Genomic DNA, 20182 nt, shown 5'->3' with positions numbered 1-20182 from the left:
GACTTCCGACTACAAACAGACAAACATCTGCCACACAATACACCAGATACAACTGTAGTCGAGAAGAAAGAAAAACAAGTCAAAATAATTGACATAGCAATACCAGGGGATAGCAGAATAGAAGAAAAAGAAATAGAAAAAAAATCACCAAATACAAAGATCTACAAATTGAAACTGAAAGGCTGTGGCAGAAAAAGACCAAAATAATCCCAGTGGTAACTGGCGCCCTGGGTGCATTTCCAAAAGACCTTGAAGAGCACCTCAACACCATAGGGGCCACAGAAATCACCATCAGCCAATTACAAAAAAGCAGCTTTACTGGGAACAGCCTATATTCTGCAACATATCTATAACAATTGACAATAAAATTCTGGCATCCCAGGTCCTTGGGAAGGACTCGATGTCTGGATAAAACAAACCAGTCAATAACACCTGTCTGACTGTGTAAACAATAATAATAATAAATTATCATAAAACCCCCAAAGAAGTCCATTTAAAAAAATACCCTTATAATGGAATTCCCAATGCAACTTATATTAAATAACATTTGTGGGTAATATTTCTACCAATTGCAGCTTGGTACTGTATGTTATCTTAAGGTTCTGTATTGTCATGTCCGCCTTTAATTTTTACTACTGCTTACAGCTAGCACAAATATAATTCTTCTAGTAGAAAAATGATCAAGAAGTAGACCAAGAGGTTACATCCCTCCTAGTCATTGGCTCACCCTTTAGGAAGTCCAGGCGCACACTTTTGAGGACTTTAGCAGTCAACACAACAGCCAATCCTCACTGAAAAGAAACAAAGCAGTGTTATATTTAAAACCAGATGTTTATATTGTGTACTAGGTATATGACAACAGACATCATAGTCAGTTTTATGTTTAAAACACTGCTCAAGATTTGGAAGTGAGTTTTAAACATATTTCTTGATTTTCTTGAAACTGTATCTTGTTGGCTTGCAATAAAGTGTATGCTAGCTGCAGTAAAGGGGTAATCCTATTTCTTTGACTTCAGGGTCTTGAAGTGTAGTAGAACAGGGAAAATATGACACAGTAGCATGTCTAGCAGATTTTAATAAATGTAAAACAGACTTTCAAAAGAAGATAGGGTCAGCCTCAAGGTGAAGTTAACAGCAGAGTTGCCACAAGTTCATTTTGTAGACTCTCAGCACAAACACTGTCTGTAGCACTATCAGTGTTTCTGTCTATTCCACTCAACAGAAAACTGTTGCTTTGTTTTTGTGATCTTAATGCATCATATAAGAAACAAAACATAAATGCATCCTAAAAACAGAATAGATTTAATAGAAGATGAATAAGCCACCATCAAGCAGAGATCATGCCAAAGGCCACAGAAAATAATTGGCCTTTGGGATACCCAGGAGCAGGGTTCCCTGCTCTTTGCAAGCAGCTGCCACCCCAGTTTCAGAGACTGCTGTTCAAGAAAACGCATGCAACACACCCACTTTGGGCTAACAGAGCTAGCTGAATAATTTCTTTGGATTGTGGTCCAATCTCTATAATACAACTGTCTTACAGTTATTATCATTTCTTGTTTACACAGTCAGACAGGTGTTATTGACTGGTTTGTTTTATCCAGACATCAAGTCATTATTATTATTACTACTACTACATTTATATCCTGCTCTTCCTCCAAGGAGCCCAGAGCTGTGTACTACATACTTGAGTTTCTCTTTCACAACAACCCTGTTTCACAACTTCTCTCTGAGGTTAGGCTCAGAGAGAAGTGACTGGCCCAGAGTCACCCAGCTAGTTTCATGGCTGAATGGGGATTTGAATTTGGGTCTCCCCGGTCCTTATCCAGTCAATGTCTGGATAAACAAACCAGTCAATAACTCCTGTTTGACTGTGCATACAAGAAATGATGATGATGATGCCACCAAGAACATTCCCTCAGAGTAGCAGTTCTTATCTACTGCATCTTTACAGAAATGTGAAAAATGGCCCTGAGACTTTAGATAGAACCTTGGGGGGGGGGGAGGAATAACACACACAGCATTTCAAGTTGCCTCCAAGTACTGGAAATAACTACTTCAAACAAACAAGGATTTATTGCTATGAACCAGTATTTGCCATCAAAAACTTGCCAGCTAAGTGGATGAGCTTTGCAGGGTTGTTGTTTTTTAATGTGCAATGATACATGTGTTGTTCCAACATAATATTTGTGCAATTTAAATCCTTTTCAGGGATAATCTCTACCATTGGCATTACCAAGTCTTTTTCTGGCAGCAAAATGCTCAGCTACATTGTGCTTCTGTTTTCTCCCTACAACTCACCAATCAACAAAGCAGCTCAGTCAGACAATCTTAGTAGACACACCCAGAACTCCCAGAGAGGTCCTATTGTCATAGCAAAGGCCATTTTCTGCACCTTTCCAGACAAAAGAAGGTCATTTTGCCTTCAGAACAAAAAGCTTTTAGTGTCTGTCATAGTTGCCCGACTTTGCCAGTCAAGGTGCTTGTGGCGTATCAGAAGCAGGAAGAGAAATGTTACATCAGCAGAGAACAAAACTCTCCAGATGCTTAAGGTACTTTCATCTTGTGTGTGTGGAATATGTGATAGTCAACTTCCTAGTTGTTCCATGATTTGATGTCAGTTGGTATGCTAAAGAGGGTTGTGAGTTGAAGCCTGCAGGCCTCCTATTGTGTTTATACATCTGCATCTGCTCCCCGCACTGCACCTCCGCTCTTGGTCTTGAGCTCTCTCCAAATGAAGTTTTGTTGGAGTTCATGGTGCCGCTTGGGTAGAGCTTGAACATAAACCCTTTGGCATTTGTGCTGTCCAGTTCTGAGGATTCTGCCCCACCCCCACTCTGCACTTCACATAGACTTCAAAATGTCATGGGATATGACACAAAGCAACGAAACGTGTGTGCACACACAAAACATCCGTGAGTGCATTGTAGTGGTGTGCACTATGCACATAAACTGCAATCACATATCACTACGCAGTCCCAAATGTTCCTTTTTATAAGGTCCAAAGCCTTGTTTCTCTATTATGACTTGAAAGAGGTTCCGTTTGCTTGATTGTTGTATACTGTTCACTACAATACATAGAGGCTGTTCTCACAACCAGCCTAACCCAGCCTGGAGCAGTCCAGCCCAGATTAGTCTGGCCGTGTGGAGCGCCAGGATCCCTGCAGATCCCGACGCCTCTGCACAGCCTAGCCCAATTAAACAACCTGGCTACCAGGTATTGTTAAGGGCACAAGTGCGCCCTTAACCCGGCTACCAGGTATTGTGTCTCCTCGAGCTGCATGCAGTCCAAGAAAACACAGAGACGGATGCCTAGAGCACCCATCTGATGGGGGAATATCCAAATGCACTGTGGACATAATCATTTATATCCTGCTCTTCCTCCAAGGAGCCCAGAGCGGTGTACTACATACTTGAGTTTCTCTTTCACAACAACCCTGTGAAGTAGGCTAGGCTGACAGAGAAGTGACAGACCCAGAGTCACCCAGCTAGTATTATGGCTGAATGGGGATTTGAACTCGGGTCTCCCCGGTCCTAGTCCAGCACTCTAACCACTATACCACGCTGGCTCACCACTACACCGCCAGATGGCCGGAACAACTAGTTCCGGCTGGAGATCCCTCCATGCTCCTTCTGGAGCGCCGAACATGTGGGTATACAGAAGACAGACAGCTTGGTCATCGGGCGGGGGGGGGAGGTGGGTTGAAAGCAGCCTTCCCCTTGCAATGTCCCCGCCCACTCTTGGCAGTCATGAGAATCACCTCATTGTTTAAGGACCCTTGAAGATTAAAGTCCTAAAAATTCAAGGTTAGGTTTCAGTGTACTTTAATCAGCACAAAGTTGTTGTGCTTCGGTATGCAAAGTTGTTGTGCTTTCGGTATGCAAATCCATAGCCTTCCTTGCACTTTAAAGAGACCCAGCCCAAACATGCCTCATCCCAAATGATCTTCTCCAACAAATACTTCCTTATTTATGCTTCCAGATACAGTGGTGGACAGCATCCAGACTAGCGTAGTGCTAGTGTAATGCCATTGCACGAGCTTAAGGATGGAGTGCAAGGAATTTATGCAAGAAAGAAACGTCTGTTTCAGACTAGTTCTTGCATAAGCAGATGTGTGTTTTTCTCGTGCAACATGGGAAACTAGCAGTTGCACAAACGAGCTGTACTGCCTCGTGCACAATGTTGCATCTGTTCCAAAGGTCTTCTGCAAGCAGCTGTGCAATATTGTGGAGCGCTGCAAAATGCTAAGAGCCTTGCATACTCTCACATTATGCCAGCGCACTAGTCTGGATACTGTCAAATGGAATTTACATCCAGGATTAAATTTGCTGTATTAATTAGTGGCTATTAATTTGTGGTCTAATCATATGTTTTTAGATTGACTACAAGATATTTCCTACCTTGTAGAAAGGTATTAGACTAGGTTTCCACATTGTAATTCTTTATCACATGTGTATCTCATTCTCCCTCCAAGCACATTCTTCAATAGTCTCTGATCCAGGGCTGGCTAGCCCAAACCTGCTTATAATCAGAGAAAGAATGGCATGAGCTACCTTCAGAGCATTGTCTGAATGGGACTTTAAATACCACTACTGTTTTGTTAAACTGGAGAGGAGAGCTGGTCTTGTGGTAGCAAGCATGACTTGTCCCCATAGCTAAGCAGGGTCCACCCTGGTTGCATATGAATGGGAGACTTGATGTGTGAACACTGTAAGATATTCCCCTTAGGGGATGAAGCCGCTGCTCTGGGAAAAGCAGAAGGTTCCAAGTTCCCTCCCTGGCATCTCCAAGATAGGGCTGAGAGAGACTCCTGCCTGCAACCTTGGAGAAGCTGCTGCCAGTCTGTGTAGACAATACTGAGCTAGATGTACCAATAGTCTGACTCAGTATATGGCAGCTTCCTAAGTTCCTATGACCCTGTAAGAGAAAACCAATTTCCAACTTACATTTAGAGATAAACAGAGTTAAACTACAAGACTTACATTTACTTATGCTTTAAAATCCATTAGTCTAAGAACCTTTAGAGAGCATACACAAACACACACGCAAACTTAAATACCTTCATTTTGTTCACTTCAGAGAGTTCTCTTGTTTATCTACAGTACTAAAGCTCAAGCAGCTTTCTAATCTTTCATGATTGTCTTGTATACATTTTAAGAAGATACTTCTAAAGATTAATCTGCCCAAAGAACATGTTGTGGCAGGGTGAGATAAACAAATGCTTCATCTATTTAAAAGCACCACATGTGCAAAATGGCTAACATCCAGATTAAGTAAGCACTGAGGAGGAGTGATTTTAGGTGATCTCACCTTCCCTCTGAAGCCAACTGTAACTCCTGAAAATGTGTCCCTAAGGGTCATGTATCCCTTCAGGACATATTTTCAAGAGGCACAGCTGGGTTCAGAGGGAAAGGGAGATTGATTAAAATTGCACTTTGTAATGCGCACACAGGATTTACTACACAAAGCACTTCCTTAGTCTGGATTCAAAGTATCTTTACATTGCTGGCAACCACTAGAATGTAAGTGACTTCAAAAAGAATGGAGTGTGTGAGAACTATGATACATTACAATTTTTCCCTTTAATTGTTGTGCTATAAAGGTCTACATTACACACAGATCTGTCCTAAAGACATTATACTTTATATTGGACTGGTTCTCAGAATCAAAATCAGGGTAGGAGGAGTGTCCAATCAAACTTGGACACACTGCCGTGAGTTGGCAAACATCAAGGTAGGAGGAGGCGGAAGTGATTATCTGCTGGCCCCAAATCTGGGTAAGATGGCAGCAGCCAACCCACCTTATGTACCCAGCACTATAATAAGGGCTAAGGAAAAGCATGCCCTGCACCATCCTACCCAGATCAGGCTAGCAGATCACCACCTCTCCCTCCTCCTACCTCAGAGTTTGTTGACAAGGGACCATTTCACATGAGTGCTCACGGGGCTTGAAGCTTGGTTGGATGCTACGCCTACCCTGATTTTGATCCTGAGCCCATTTTCTAATAGGACTTCAGAAGATCTTTAAAATGCTAATGATACGTTTGTATGGACTATAGGGGCACTATGTCATTTCAAGCATTTGAACTGACAAACTAGTGGATAAAACCATTTTATGGGCCCATACAAATTTCAGCAGGGCATCTACCCCCATTCCACCCTCACCTTAGTGCTATACTTAGCAACCATATCTTGTATCAGTCACACTTTGTTTCTAGCTGCAATGAAAGGGAGGTGCGAGTGCCTTTCAAGAACTCCCACTTCCCCCCACAAACTAAGGGCAGGTAGAGATGTTGCGGCACAACAGCATCTAGGCCGTGTTATGTCACACACCAGACGACAGTTCAAATACACAAATGAAAGTGATGATGCAATGTAGGGAATGGAGGAAAGGTGCATAGAAGTGTACTATAACAATGGCCAGAGTTAAACCTGTTCCAAAAATCTAGTCTGTAATCAATATTATTGACTAGCTAGTGGCTGACAAGTTTCATCTCATGCCATCTCAACTAGTCCATAATACATGGATGTGCTTCACATCCGGCTTTTAGTTAGCCTCCAGAATGGAGGGTGTGCATTCACATAACGGCCAAGTTTATCCCCAAATCCCTGCGAGCGATCAGGGAGCACTTCACATACAATTCAGGTTTTTCATTGCGCGTCACAGTGCAGCCCAATTTACTGTATATCTGGGGTAAAAATAATCCACTTTCTTTGGGCAACTTCGAACTTGCTTTAAAACCTTGCAGAAAACCTGCGGTAAAGCCTGCTGTCTGGGGAAGCTCCTGGTGAACCTAAACTGAATCAAAATACAGATCTCTTGTTCTGGACCAAAGAGAGCTACACATGACAGCCTTCTAAGAATGTCAATTATCAATTAATAAATCTACAGGCCAACACAGCACAAGACAGGCTGGGCATTGGTGTTTTTAGGTCCAAATTGCATATCATTCGAGCTGATGTGACTGAGGCTTTTTTCCTAACTAGGAGCCATGAGAGTCCAGTCTGGACTGGGACTGCAGCATGAAGGTTTTAACCCTTTGCCCTTGCCACAATTCTATCTGGGCCCCTTGACAGCGGTCATTTGCTCTGGGAAGAAGCTTCCATTGGCACCAGTGGGAGCTTTCAGGACAGGAGCAACAACAGCTGGGGAAGGTGGGTCCCAGTCCAAACTGGGACTGTTGCATGAACAAAGGACCTCCCCCCTCACAGTGATGTCCCAGGCTGGACTAAAACATGCCCCTCCGCCGTTGTTCCTATTTAGAAAAGGAATCATAGCATATCGGCTCTAAAAATGCATTTAATCTCTAGGATGCACAGGAGAGCTGGGCTTGTGGTAGCAAGCATGAATTGTCCCCTTTGCTAAGCAGCGATCACCCTGGTTTGCATTTGAATGGGAGACTACATGTGTGAGTACTGTAAGATAGTCCCTTTATGGGGTGGGGCTGCTCTGGGAAGTGTGTCTGCATGCTTGCCTGAACATACCCTTTTGCATGCAGAAGGTTCGAAGTTCCCTCCCTGGCATCTCCAAGAAAGGGCTGAGAGAGACTCCTGCCAGCAACCTTGGAGAAGCCACTGCCATTATGTGGAAGGATAAATGTGGAAAGGCTCCGCCCAGAGCCTTTGGATGAGGCGGTCTATAAATGTAACAAACAAACAAGCAAACAATACTGAGCTAGACGGATCAATGGTCTGACGACTCAGTATAATGCAGCTCCCTATGTTCCTAACAAGTAGTTTAGCCCTCAGTTTCTCAGCACTAACAAGACATAGGTAAACACCACATCTAAGGCTGCCACTGTTGCTTAGTATGGAAGATAGTTTCTTACAGTAACTGATGCTAATGGCTTTAGGGTATCTAATAGAGAGCAGAGATATCAGTACACAGACTAAGACACAACCCTCCCAGTTGCTATTGATGTAAAAGTAAATTTGATTTTTCTTTCAATGAGAGTAGCATGAGCTCCACAACAATGCTCGTTCCTGTATTTCTTAATTTCCACTTCCCTAACAGTATTGTTTCTCTATCACTTTCAAATGAGACTGAAGAAATCCTTCCGTTGGGTATCAGAGCTCATAACATTTTCCAATGTTTTGAACAAGATGGAACAAAAGAGACAGTTATTTTCATTCCAAGGCAGACCACAGCCACAAGTTTAAAATTTATAAAGAAAGGCTCACCTCCTACTTGGCAAACTGAATGAATATTTGTTAGTCAGTGGGTTCTTACCAAAATTACTTATTGACAGTTGTGATACAGCCCCATGACATTAAAAACAAAAGCCAAAGCTTACTGCTTCAGTTTCAACGAAGAGAGCATTAACGATGCATAGCTATTATGTGAAATACTGTGTAGTTTTCTTCTGACACAGTGGTTTTCATACTGTGTTCTGGGAAACCCCATGGGTACTTTGTATGCTTGTTAGAAGGTCCTCAATAAGATTGCCAACAGCAGGCAAACCTTTTTTGTTTTAAGCGCTTGCTCACCATTACCCTCATTTTCTTGCTATGTGCAGATGAAAAGATTGCTATAAGATACACATTCAGTTTATAGGAGCAAAAGAGAGGTCCAAGTGTGTGGCTAGTGCCCCACATGTACTGGATGTGCTCCTGCAACATGCCTCATAATCCTTTTCAATGCTTAGAATTTCACTGACAGACACTTAGAGGTTCTCCAACAAATAGATCATCAAAGTGTTTGAAGCCATTATTCTAAGGAGCCGCTGTCCATATTCAGCAATGGTGGTACCTTTGAAGGCACCTAGAACCTACAACTTAGGAAAGGCCATACATTCCTTAATTATTCAGTTTCCTTCTGGAAGACAAGAACAGAAAGGTCTTCTGCAATATAATCCACTCTTTCCATTTAATAAAATCCACTTTGTATACAATCTAACCATTCTCTGTGTCACTGAATAAGAAACAAAGCAAAAATTGGGCTTGAACCGTAAAAATTCGCATCACAGGGCAGAAGGAGAACCCAGTTGCCATTCATGATTTCTCAGTTTATTTATTGACCTAGATCTACTTTTTCAGAATCACAGTTGGTACCAATTCCCTTAGGCATCTGGGCACCGTGGGGAGTACGGAAGTGTTACATCTTCAGTCGTGATACGTCATCTCAGCTGCTATCACAGTTCTGCTAGTTAACAACCACTCAACTGTTCTGGTCCTTTTCCTGTTGTGTGGGCTGCTTCCAGCTTTTCTGTAACAATACCTCTTTCATCCCTCTCTGTAGTTCCAGGAGAGCAAATGCACAAAGGTGGCAATAGAAAGAGTCCTCCCAGCTATTTGATGTTCCAAGTCTGCTAAAGACCTCTGCCGGAGAACCTGCCAGAGCTGCATCTGAGACCTAATGTCAGTAATGACTGATTGTCCTAGTCTAGGTGGGCTATTATCTGTAATGGCATATCTCAAGGACATTGTTTCATAGCCACAAACTACTCTGTCACAAAAAGTCATCCACCACAAGTATCAAAGCTTATTTATTTAAAACATGCATATGCTGCCTTCCCATCTAAACAGCTCCTCATAGCAGCTTACATAAGATCAAATTTACACGCAGCATAAAATGTATACACAATTTAGACAAAGCAGCAGAAGCAAGAACTAACAATGGAGCAACTTATACGATACAAATCAAGGCTGGCTGTCTCGTTTAAAGCTCTGCAAAAGAGAAGGGTTTTGACCTTCTCCTGAGTGAAAAGGCCAGATGAGTTTCCGTGGGAGGGAGCTGTAGAATTTGAGGGCTTCCAGTGAGAAGGCTTCCTCTCTGACCTTCACCCACGGTACTTCTGTTAGAGGACAGTATATGGAGCAGCACCTCCAAAGATGACCAGGGCAATTGAGAAGGTTCCTATGGGAGTATATAGTCCATAGATATTCTAGACCCAAACCATCTATAGTACTGAAGGTTAATACCCCAAAACCTACAGGTAGCCACTATTCCAGAGAAATATGTTTTGTGTATCACATGCTGGTGAAAAACCACAGCAGTCTGAGCTGTGGCTGTGGTCTTTCCCAGCCTTCCTCCTGACTGCTTATCTGTTGCTCTGCTCCTTCTAATTGCTCTAACATTGAACACCTGGGCCAACTCTGCATCATAGGATGAGTGAGAGTCACCTGGTGGGGTCCCCCCCCCCAACTTTTGGCCCTTGTAAACGCCAGGGCGCAGCCTCTGATGCAGCTTACCAGTAGGTGGGCTGCCTGCAGGAAGCAGCCAAAGCTGGCAACCAAAGCAGGCCTCCTTTGCTGGAGGCCTTCAGTGGTGGGATTGAGGGCTGAAGCCGGATGTTCTGATAGTGGTGTATTGTTGCTTGCCTCATTATTAGTTGTGCCTGGTACAGGTGGCTTGTCCAGAGATGGGGATGTCTCTGGGGTGGCTATTCCAGGGGTGGTGGAAAATCAACGAAGACACAGCATTGGTAGGTCACCAGGCCATTACGGGGGAAGGGAAATCAGAAACCTAATAGCTGTTTTCCCTTCCAGCTGACCTGTCAGCTCTTTGACCTTGGGGAGCAGTGCCAATCACCCACAGAGCCTCACCTTGCTACTTTGTAATGCCAGGTCGGTCCAAAACAAACCAGAGATCATCCATGATTTGATTTTGACTGAAAGAGCTGGCCTGCTATGATTTACAGAAGGCTGGTCAGGGGAGGCTAGTGGTCCAGTCTGATCCCAGCTTCTCCCAACAGGATACTCTGTGGTGGAGCAGGTGAGAGGATGTGGGCAAGGAGGTGGTGTGTCTGTGGTCTACAAGATCACTGTCTCTCTTGTAGATCACCGTGGTCTACAAGATCACAGGATCCCTGTCAGGGAATTGACCCATATTGAGTGTCTGTACCTAAACCTAGGGACCAAGGATCAATTGGGGCTACCGTTGGTATACAGATCACTCCATTGTTCAGCAGAGTCCCTAACTGAACTGATGGACCTGGTTGCAGAGTTGGCATTGGATTTGCCCAAACTGTTGATTGTGGGGGACTTCAATGTTCACTATGGGACTGGGTTGTCAGGAGCGGGTTAGGAGTTCATAGAAACCATGACAACTATGGGCCTATCCCAAGTGGTCTCTGGACCGATGCATGTTGCTGGTCACACTCTTGATTTGGTCTTTTACTCTGATCAGGGTGGTGTTCCATAGGTGGGGACTCCTGTTATTTCCCACTGTTGTGAATATACCACCATCTGGTTAAGGTAGGACTTGCAACCACAACTCACCTTTGCAGGGATGAAGGACCCATTAGGTTGGTCCACCCAAGATGGTTACTGGATCCAAAAGCATTCAAAGAAGCCTTGGAAGGATTTAGAGTCGGCTCTGCCATTGATTCTGTTGAATGCTCTGGTACAAAGTTGGGATAATTAACTCACTAGAGCAGAAGAACAATCGCTCCTAAGCATACTCTCCAACCTGCTTCAAAATTAGCTCCATAGTATTTGGAAGAATCATGGGAACTGAAGTGGCAAGGTAGACAACTATAGTGCAAATGAAGAGAGACTCAACTTAAATCCAACAGGTTACAACACAGAGCACATTTGAAGATCTATGGTCTGGCAATGCACACACCAAAGAAGCAATTCTTTTCTGCCCACATTGCTTCTGCAAGTTCATGTCCAGCTGAGTTGTCTGGAGTTGTGAGGGCTAGTACAAGCCGCCTCCCCCTTGAATCCAAATTTGGAACCATCAGTTATCTACTGTGACGCTTTAATTTTTCGCAGACAAAATCTTTCGTATTCAGGCCAAACTGGATTCTACAATTAGGGCAAGAGTTACTATATGAAGTTCCACAAGGCTCTATATTGCCTCCAATGCTCTTTAACATCTGCATGAAACTGCTAGGAGAGATCATCAGGAGATTTGGTGCAGGGTGTTATCAATATGCTGAAAACACTCAAATCTATTTCTCCCTATCAACTTAATCAGGAAATGGCATATCTTCCCTAAATGCCTGCCTGGAGGTGGTAATGGGCTGGATGAGGAAAAACAAACAATCTAAGTAAGACAGAAGTACTGATTGTGGGGGGTCAAGTCCCAAGAGATGGTTTAGATCTGCCCATTCTTGATGGGGTTACACGCCCTCCCCCAACAGAACAAGTACGTCGTTTAGGAGTGCTCCTGGATCCAAAACTCTCCCTGATTTCCCAGGTTGAGGCAGTGGCCAGAAGCGCTTTTTATCAGCTTTGGCTGATACATCAGCTATACCCATTTCTGGAGGCAAATGATCTCAAAAGAATGGTACATATGCTGGTAACCTCCAGGCTTAACTACTATAATACACTCTATGTGGGGCTACCTTTGTACATAGTCCAGAAACTACAACTGGTACAGAATAGCAATAGCACTTACATTTATATACCGCTCTATAGCCGGAGCTCTCTAAGCGGTTTACAATGATTTAGCATATTGCCCCCAACATTCTGGGTACTCATTTTACCGACCTCGGAAGGATGGAAGGCTGAGTCAACCTTGAGCCCCTGGTCAGGATCGAACTTGTAACCTTCTGGTTACAGGGCGGCAGTTTTACCACTACGCCACCAGCCAGATTGGTCTCTGGGACATCCTGAAGGGACTGTATGGCACTGATTTTAAAAGAATTGCACTGGCTACCTATATGTTTCCGAACAAAATATAAAATGCTGGTTATTACCTATAAAGCTCTGAACAGCTTGGATCCAGAGTATTTAAGAGAGTGCCTCCTTTTTCATGAACCCTGCCGCTATGGGTGTGCCATCCAGTTTGAGCTCAGACCGAGTTAGCCTTGAACCGGCTCAGTTCAAGCTCAGACCAGCCCTCCCAAAAGTGGGGCCTGGTTGCAAAGGGGAATCCCCTCCCCCTCAGCAAGGGCCCGGTTCCAGCCTCCGCACAAGCACAGAGGTCACTCTAATGGCCTCCGCACTTGTGCAGAGGCCTGAACCGGGCCCCTGCCAGCCCCTGCTGAAGGGGGGAGCTGCTGGTGCCACTGCCAAGGAGCTCCACCGCCACCGCAGTGCGTAATGGAACCTCCCCCCTGCCTCCATCTGCCCTTCTTCAACCCTGTAGTGTTCCCCCAGTGCTTATAAAGGGGGATCCTTACTGGATTCCCCTCTGCAAGCACTAGAACCAGTTCAACTTGGTTCTCGGCACAAACTGAACTGCTGGCTGGTTCTAATGAACCAGCTCACAGACTGGGAGGTTCAGTCTGAACTCAAAACAAACCACCCAGAGCAGTTCTGTTCAAACACCTCCCTGCCGCCTATTAATATCTGGGGAGGTCCGATTACAGTTCTCACCAGCTCATCTGGTGGCAACCTAGAACCAGGCCTTCTTTGTGACTGCCCAAGGGCTTTGGAATGCATTCTCTGTCAAAATAAGAGCTTCTCCATCTCAGATTGCTTTTTAGAAGACCCTTGAGGCACACCAGCTTTCTCAGGTTTTTAATTAAAACCAATTTTAAACTGTTTTACTTTGTGAAATTGTTTTCATATTGTAATTTTGACTATGTACACCACCTAGAGAGAGAGATTGTGTGGTATATAAATATGATAGAGAAATAAATAAATAAAAGCTCTTGCTGCTACAACATGGACCAAATATTTCTGAGTATTTTCCCAAGGTATGTGTAAAGCACTGTAACAGGCCAAACTGGAAGTTAGCAGGGCATGAATGACAGTGGCTAGATCCTTACTGCCAGAAAAAAACATGCCGCCAGCATCCTAGCCTGAGTAATTAAAAAGCATTTCTCCTTACTACTGCCACCTGGATGCAGAGCACTCTCAGGCCACTAACCTTATCTTTAAAGGAGTGCAGGGCCCCTTTCTGAGCCAATTGAACACCTATCCCAAGAATGCACTTCTGCCTCTTACCCAGTGAGAGCTCTCTGCTTTATGAATGACTCATCTCACACACTTCTAAATGCTTCTTCATTATTCCCATGACTACAACAGAGGAACAGAGGCAAAGCATTAAACCATTTCTGAGCTTTCTAATACCGAGAAAGTCAATACTGTTAAGTGGGAGTGCATGTGGGCACACATGCTCAGTGGATTCTTTTTTAGCTTTGAAAAATAAGGCTGCAGTGTGATCATGCCTCTCTCGGTTCACCATCTGCTCCTTTCTTGAAGACACATAGAATTCTACACAACAGTGCCCTTGCCAGAGCAATGTAAAGATCCTTGTGGTAGTCAGGAAGCTTACTTCAGTTAACCATAGAACTCTGACGTAAAGCATTAGGGGATAAGCTATAAGAATAGGGACTCCTCCCCCACAAAAAAGCAATCAGAACTGCTGTATATTACTTTTCTTCTTTCGTCACATTCAGCGGAAGCATTTCCATTCACTGCAATAGGATCAGAAGCAGAGAAAATTTGTCGAATTTTCAAAAGAAAATTGCACGCTGATGTCTGCAAAGTAGTAAAATATTATCCTTTATACCCATAAGACTTGGCAGTAACAACATATGCCATTGTCTCCAAAGATCCAGAGCAACAAAGCTATTAGGGTTAAAGATGCCCAAGTGTTTAATTATTTATTCCATTGATGTATTTCTCAGTTGTAGGCATGCATCTGCTTTTGCTGTGGTCACTGTGGGTTGTAGCCTAGGGCCCTGTTCTTGTTCAGACTTGAAATAATGTGACACACCGAGTGATTTCTATGAAACCACAGAAATTGTGTATTTTGGCATGCAAACAAACAAGTTTGTCCAGGTTTGGGAGTCTGTCCAAAATAACCATGTCATGTATTTGGCTATCTTGGCTGTATCATTTTAAAATCACACTTTAGTATGATATATTTCTTGTTAATATAAGGCCCAGCTAGTCCCTCTTGAACCAGTACCTTGTATGTGCAAAACAAAGACAATTGAACACTCAGCACAAAGTTATTTGGCACAGACAACTAAGTAAACATTTGTGAATGCTGCAAACCTACCCAGTGCTTCACCAGCACCCACACTGCAATTCTAATGTGATTCAGGCTCTCTGGGCAGATTTTCTATTATTGTGTTCAACTAAGTCAGAGCAGAATCGAATCAGATCTTGTTGCCTATGGATTGTGTCACTGTTAAGAATACCTGCCCAGCTGTGTATGGTCTGGGCAAAGTGACTTCCTTTTATTTGCATACTGCAGCTTATTTTCAAAGAGGAAGGGCAAAGTATCATGTTCTGCTTGTCACACCAAAGTCCAATGCTAGGAGGTAGTTATATAGGAACTCTAAGCGATTGGTCGAGAAAGCTGTGTGAATCAGCAATAAAGCAAACTAGAAAACATTATCAGGCTATGGACTTTTCTTTTTTTAAAAAAAAGAGGTCTAGTTTCTACTCCTCGTGGTTGCAAAAGCACACTGAGAGAAAAAAATACAGGCAACTTCAGCATATGGTTCATAAATAAAAGGAGATCCATCCAGGCTGTTCTTCCAGTTGTCACAATTATACTTTGGTTACCATTTCCTGTCTGACCTTCACAATGGCCTTCAGTCTCTTCTCTCATGCCTCTGTTTGCCTATTCCCTCCACCATTTTAGTTCTAACCCGCCCCCCAAAAAACCCCAAATCCTGCAAAATATCAATCATCTGTGACAGATAAAAACCTGACATGTTCTCATGATTTGGGTCACTTAAATTTAAGCTGGAACTGAGATTGGTTCAAACAGATTTGCTGGCTGCAGTTTTGCAATCCATACATCAGCCTGTGGCTTATCAAGAAAGTGAGTGAGTTTCATGTCTGAACATACTAAAGCCCTTAATTACTCTCATCAGACTAGATTACATATTTCACCTTGTGGTTGGACCATTGGTCACTGTGTGGCATCACATTTTCTGACTAACTGGCATATTTCTACTGAAAAACTATGGAACAATAACCTAGACTGAGGGAAACACCAACTGAGGTGTTTCCTTGAGGAGGAGACAAGACACAAAGTGCCCCAGATTGCTGTTGAACTCATGAAGATATTAGCAAACCCACTAAATGACATATCCCCAAGAGCATTTCCAGACAACAGGCTTCACTGTGGGTTTACTGCAAGTTCGAATTTGTCCCACCCCCCAAAAAAAACCAATACAAAAAGTTGATTTTTTATACCCTGGACATAAGTCGGGCTACACTCCAGTACACAATGAAAAACATGAATCATGTGTGAAGTGCTCCCCAATAGCTCACAGGGACTTTGGGGGTAAATCTGGCCGATATGCAAACACACACCCTCCATTCCAGAGGAGAAGCAAGCTAAAAGCCCCGCCTAGAAATAATCCAAGAAGAACAAATCAACTCAGTTCTGCCTCAAAAGGGGGAAGAATGAGCACGCTGCCTATAAATGAGTTGAAGAGAGAGGGGGAATCCCAACCTATCATTTCAATTATCAGCAAAATAGTGATAATTAAAAGAATAGAAACATACAGGCAATTAAGCATCCACTTTACTCACAGCACTATGAAAGGTAAAGCAGCTTGGAGAGCTGGGGTCTTCACTCCAGAGTTCTAATTTGTCAGAGAAGTCATACCCAGTTCTCTGAGGGTTGGAGAAATGGGGGCTAAACAATAAAGAAGCTGTTATTAGAAAAACCTTCAAATATAACCCAAGGTAGAACTGGCAGAATATTTGCCGCACATTACCCCCCCACACACACACACACCAAACCACACTCATTAAAAGCTATAGCTCCAAGCCCCCAACATTCATCTTAAAGCCCTTTAAACACAAAGCACTATTTATATCCATTAATGCAGTACTTCTTAAACTTTGATGGGTAGCATACACACCCAAGACCTCAGAAAATTGCAGTACGCACTGTGGGGATTTTCTTTTACTCCCAAGAAGAAGAAGAAAGTCCTGGCACAATAATAGTTTCTTGTTTTACTTACATTTTGTGTGAGAGGTATTGGCCACCTCTCAGGGACTGGAATTTCCAACATCAATATGGAAATACGCCTAATTAGTAGTAGTGATAGTGAAACAAATCAGCTTAGTTGGTGGGAGGGATGCTACTGTTTTTGTTTTGTGACCATAAAAGCAGTTGATGTTTCACCTTAACAGTTAAGCAGCAGACAGAAGACAGGGCTAGAACAGATAGAGGATCTCCCACAGGGAACTACAAGGTACTTCCAGGAAAGCTGTCAAGTACTACACATAACACAAACCACAGTTTGGAAATCCCTGCACTAATTCATTAAATAATTGATTCAGAAGTAATATGCAAATGATTATAGACTTTGGATATGCTACAGACTGCATTCCACAAGGTACAGACCATGTACTCAGAACTTATATGCATATAATCTGTGCAGAAGTTATAGCCAAAGAGGTTAAGGTAGGTCCAGCAAGCTTGATATCCCCACTCCACACATAAATTTCTACCCAGTTTCATCATATGCTGAGTACAAAGGTGTACGTGAAATTTCTGTTCTGCTCTATGCTACAAGCATAGACCCAGAAAGCTCAAATGTTGAAGCTATGTCTTCAGAACTATAACTGTGGCACATTTACTAATACAACTGAGAAATCATACTATACCCATTCTTTAAATCTTTTAATAGGAGTTCTGGGTCTAGTCAGTTCTAGCACTTTATTATACAGAAAGCCTATTACAACAAAAAGCACAGGCCACTTTGTACTGACATCACTGTATACAAGATGTCTATAAATATGCAGACACACAAACATATCATTTTCATCTGTTGTAAAAGATAATAAAAATAATCCACATTATGAATCAAAAAATATTTATATTCCTCATTCAGTATTTTCAAGTATAAGATTGTTATTCCCAAAGTTTAAATGTAATTAGAGAAGAAGAAAAATAAGTATTTCTCCCCCACAAGGTATGCAGGTTGTACTACAGTGTATCAAAAGAGAGAAGGTACATGACATAAACACAATGAAGTGCTTTTTAAAACTTACTGCAAGCAGTTGAAATAAAATTCAAGTAAATCCTGCTTTTAGTTCTTACAGAGAAACATGTCTTTGTAACCATTTGGGACAAATAAGTTTATTAAAAATATCATGCCATTTGAGTTTCTGCCCACAAGTAAAATGGATATTTCCAATCACAGTGTTTGTCCAATACTGAGCTGATAAAAATCAGAAAGAAAGAAAATTGGGACATCTTTCCCCCAGGAACTCAATACACTGTTGATGCTCTGTGGCATTTAATATCCAAGAATCCCATTTTAGCCTCATAATGTTTTCTAGGAACTACAATGTTGGCAGCTTACATTAAAATCATGAACCCATAATGCTTTCTGACGGCTTAACCTCCCTTTCCCCTTTAAACCGAACATGAAAATTACATAGCCCTTATTTAGCATCTCCTGCTCTTAAGAAATGCAGGTCACTCCAACATACCTAGCCAAAGGAGAGAAGGATTCACTCCCAGATGTTTGACTTTTCAGTCGCTTCAGTGCTTCCGAGGCTCATATTCACAGCCAGCAAGAGCGCAGAGTCTGTAGAAAGAGCTTTCATTGCTTTCTTTCCCTCTTTCCTTCTCACTGTGCCTGAAAGCTTTGCATGTTATAGGACTGCAACAGGACTCGTCTCCCAATCCTCTCGTCACTCTGAGAAATAATCTCCTCCCTGCTATTAAGAGTATGTTGCCATTATCTCTTAAAAAGCACGTCACCACACATATGCAGTAGCTGTGGGAAAGCTGCACTTATTTATACAGGAAGCTTGAGCCACAACACTTCCTACTTCCCAAGTCTCATTTCAACAGCAACAGCAGGTGATTATTTTTAACCCTCCCCGGACCTAGCTGATGAATCAAGCTGCAACTTACTTTGTTCTTTGGGGGTGGGCGGGGGGGGGGAGGGAATGCAACGATAACTTGTTTCTGAACTCTGACCAAATAACTCTGGAGGGCTATTGAGGCCCCCCCAGTTAGGCATGGCTAAAGAGTCATATCCTAAAGTGCATCCAGAAATGTTGAGATGATCAAGAGCCACACAGATCCTGCTTTAGTATTGCTCCCTAACAAGCAGAAACAAGAATGTTTCGCTTGTCCAATCCAGAAAGGGCTACACCTACTGAATTTTCTGCACATCATACATCTATTAAAGGCAGATACATGACAGAAGCTCTGCCAGGAAAAAAAGGGGGGGCAGTCCAATCCAGAGACGCGGGAAATGATTGTACATATATTTTATGTACGGGGAAATTTTATTTATTTATTTAGTGCATTTTTATACCGCTCTAACCCAAGTGATAGTACATATTAGGGTATGGTAGTAATATACACAGGTCTACGTGTTGCACAGCATTATGTGGCATTTCCAATTGCCCACACTGCTGTGGGTGTCTAAGAAGGCACCAGCATTCTTGTGAAAGGGCACAAGTGCATAGATACTTAAAGCAATGTGCAACACTTCAGGGGCTCTAAACAGTTCTTGAAGTGTGCTACAACTACTTTAAGTATTTGCACACTTGTGCAAGAAAACTGGCACTTCTTTAGACACCAGCAGTAGCTTCATTATTTTCTTATAAATCCAGAGGTATAGTCAAGTTAATCCGTTGCAACAAAAACGAGAGTCAATTTTTTTCTAGATACGTGTGTGTGTGTGTGTGTGTGTGTGTGTGTGTGAGAGAGAGAGAGAGAGAGAGAGAGAGAGACTATGTCCACAGTAATGCACATAGATGTAGATATAGATAATTTCTGGCAACTGGAGGTCAATCATTGCTTCTAATCTAATAAGTAATCATTTCATTTTGGACTTACTTTAAAGTAAATATAGCAACTATGTAGAGATCTAATTCACATTGGGACAATGGCACTGAGATAGGGACCCATGCTATTTTCCCAACAAAAATCCCCCTCCCCAGCTGCTATGTGCCCCTGAAAATGTTGTTTGAATCACATATTTGGGGGAGATTTTTGATAGGAAAATGGCATGGGCCCCATGCTGTGATCTTCATCTGAATTGGGGACCCCATGCAGTAATTATTTTTAAAGTAAATTCCCAACTAGACAATGACACATTTAATATCATATCTCATTTTACTCTGAGGATAGCACTTCATGCATCTGATAAAATGGACTGTCGTTCATAAGAGCTTCTGCTATCATATATTTTTTAGTCTTTAGATGCCACAAGATTCTTGCTTATTTATAAAGCACCTTAAAAATCTACTACTGTACAAACTCTGTACATAATGGACAACATTACCATGGTGTAGTGGTTAGAGTGCTGGACTAGGACCCGGGAGACCCGAGTTCAAATCC

At 42.6% G+C, this 20182-nt stretch overlaps 1 protein-coding gene across 5 annotated transcripts in view; it reads right to left on the bottom strand.

The window, feature by feature from the left end:
• RNF144B (ring finger protein 144B) overlaps window positions 1-20182 on the bottom strand; it is a 94494-nt gene that overhangs the window by 53852 nt on the left and 20460 nt on the right. Inside the window, exons 1-4 of one of the 5 annotated variants that reach the window (XM_053250320.1) lie at window positions 18313-18676; window positions 16396-16501; window positions 4399-4516; window positions 728-791 (exon numbers count right to left, since the gene is read on the bottom strand). The gene's annotated coding sequence lies outside the window, so the exon portion shown is untranslated. Of the gene's footprint in view, window positions 1-727; window positions 792-4398; window positions 4517-16395; window positions 16502-18312; window positions 18680-20182 lie in introns of those variants that run through there. The other 4 variants (XM_053250322.1, XM_053250319.1, XM_053250323.1 and 1 more) reach the window with 4 other exon arrangements.

The sequence above is a fragment of the Hemicordylus capensis genome, chromosome 4 (genome assembly GCF_027244095.1).
Source record: "Hemicordylus capensis ecotype Gifberg chromosome 4, rHemCap1.1.pri, whole genome shotgun sequence".
Taxonomy (NCBI): Eukaryota; Metazoa; Chordata; class Lepidosauria; order Squamata; family Cordylidae; genus Hemicordylus; species Hemicordylus capensis.
The sequence above is the reverse complement of the archived record's forward strand: the minus strand, read 5'-3'. Positions and strand labels throughout refer to the sequence as shown.